The sequence below is a fragment of the Nematolebias whitei genome, chromosome 12, assembly GCF_014905685.2.
Source record: "Nematolebias whitei isolate Nwh7 chromosome 12, NemWhi1, whole genome shotgun sequence".
Taxonomy (NCBI): Eukaryota; Metazoa; Chordata; class Actinopteri; order Cyprinodontiformes; family Rivulidae; genus Nematolebias; species Nematolebias whitei.
In genome coordinates this window covers 36539752-36542560 of record NC_056509.1, presented here as the reverse complement: position 1 = coordinate 36542560, position 2809 = coordinate 36539752, and positions in this window count along the sequence as shown.

The window sequence follows — 2809 nt, the reverse complement described above, 5'->3', positions numbered from 1 at the left end:
CTGAAGGGATTTTAAAGCTCTTTAAATCATCTGAGCCTTGTTGAAACAATTGGATTCTTTTGAATTAATTATGTTGCACTTAGTTCACGCTAAAATATTTGACTCTGTTGATAAAACCACCCTTTTGTTTTTGTTTTACTCATAGTTCAGATGTTTTGAAGTGGGGTTCTGTGGAAAGGTTAGGGACAGTTGATATCTTACCTGTTGTAGATAACTCTTTGAACGAGCTCAGTTTGGAGAAGTGGAAGCTGACAAGCTAACAGCAATGTCAAACATTTCATAGTAATCCATGCAACAGTAATAAAAAAAATCTGTTTTGCATTACAGTTATTGACATGTAATTCTGTGGTTTTTAGCTAAATAACTGTTAGCTCTGATGTTGTTTAAAGAGTTATCTGTAACAGGTAGGACACTTGAACTGTTGCTGATGGTTTAAATTGCTCTTAAATTAGTTTTACAGCTCAAAACCTCCAGACTTTGTCCCTTTGAATTATTTTAAGAAACATATCACAACTATAAAGACAATATTTCTGCCCACTACAAAACTCATTAGGTTAAAGATGACCGACTTAGACTTTAAATCTGTTTTAAGATATTAAGTGTTACTCTAGAGTCCTGTCATTATTTTTTCACCTGTAGGGTGAATTGCTTTAAAAACCAAGAGAAGAGGCTGATATTTTTAGATTATCTATAAGAATTCTTATTTATTTCAAATCTGCAAGCATCTGTGGGATTAAGTGCAGTAGTTTTGGGGTAACATATGCATCTCAACATGCACATTATTTGTTTTCTTCTTTTTTTTAAGAGGGACCACAAAGCGGAGTTAGTTTAAAGATTACAGTACTGTATTTGATAAGTTCTTGTTGTCTTCTCTTAAATTGATGTTTGTTTTGCTTTATGGGACACTGTCACACTACTGATATTAGATCCTCACTCCCACAAGAAAAATCACATTTAAGTAGCTGATATTTTTATTAAAGATTTAGTTGTTGCTTTTCCCTTTAAAGCATCTCCGGGATTTACAGCTCACTTAAAAACACCAAAATAACCAAATTCACTTGTTTACTTTCAACATTTCTGCGAGCCACAAACCGATTGTAAATTAAAGTCCAGCGTATTTATTAAAAGACAGATGCTTTACACTTTAGGGAAAAATTGAATGAGATACTGTGAATATTTTTGGAAACTTGTCACATTTTCCGTCACAAACTGGTTAAATCTTAAAAATCGACTCACAAAAAGACAAGAAAAGCACGTCATTAAATCCAACAGAGAAATATGAAGTATGTTTTTAGTTGTACATATGTGTGGGGATTATTTTTGTCTTTATTTTTTTTGTTTGTTTTCATTTTGCATCTTATTTGTAAACACTTTGTAAAGATGTACATTTTAGAGGAGTTATTCTTGTATACCATAGAAATGCTTTATAATGCTTTGACGTTTAAGTTAAGTGGACTGTATTTTTGTTACTGCCTAGTTGTCGTTGCTCGATGAAATATTCTGGAGGAAATAAAATCTAATTAATCTTCTTTTTCCTGTTCTCGTTGTTTGTGGATTCACATCCCAACAAACTGGAGTCACGAGGAGAACATGTTGCTAATTGTACTGCGCTTTGATTTTTGATCAGATTATAATTTCAGGTTCAGTATAATAGAGATTTGATACAACTGCACAATTTTTTAATCTACAAATTTTCAAACTTTATAATTAAATGCAGAAGTGTGATTTTTATAACTTTTCCAGTTGCATGTTTAAACAGACCTCTGCAGCAAAGAAAGCCCCTGAAGGCTTCAAAACAGGATAAAGATAAAAACATGCAGTACATGTAGTACTAGAGGACAACAAGGTGTTTCAGGTTTATTCATTTCATGTGGTTTAAAATGGAAGTTAATCAGATGTGTGGTGGAAGATCAGTGCTCATGATGCAAAACCACTGTTTTGTATAAAAGTGACATAGAAAAATGAACAAACGAGTCTCAACTGAAACAAGTTCTTTGACGTGAATGAATAAATTTAAAAATAGAATGGGAAAAGATGTAAAGGTCCTGAAGTGTGTACTTTTCCAACTGTAGAGCCCAAGATGAATCAGGCCGTTTTCTAAGATTTTAAATCCTTTTTCTTAATGCTTTTAAAAGACACACACAAAATATCATAGGCTTTAAATAAAAGTTTTGTTGATGTTGCATCACACTCTGGTTTGTGGACTGTTCTTTACATATCTTGAGTTTGTTTGTTTTTTTGCTGTCACTGTTTGAACATTTGAGAACAGAAATAAGAGGCAAAAGATGAATCTGAGCTGCAACTTGTGGACTCCAAGCTCATACCAACGCACATTCATAACATTATTGCAGGTTAACTGTTAGATTACTAAAGTTATAATAAAGTTAAGTGTTAGATTATGTAAATAAAAAATGTTTATCTTGTGCAGACAGCCGTTTTAATATATGAATTTATATTTGCAATAATACTAATAATGGCATTCATGTATTCGTGTTAATAATTAAATTATTTCACATCAACCAAAACCATGATATTGGATTCCTAAAAGCCAAAGTTACTACTTTTAGAAGAAAGAAAAAGTTTTTTTGTTGTATATGTTTTTAAAGCGATTGCTGGACATGGGCACCAGCGACCCCCGTGACCCAAAATGGAATAAACGGGTAAAGATAATGGATGGATGGATGTTTTTAAAGCGCAGCAATAAAATAAGTGAAATTTATTAAACCAACAAATAAGAATTTTTTTGGTCATTCAACCTTTATTTATACATGTTAATCCCATTGATCCTTTGGGACTCACAAACAAAAAA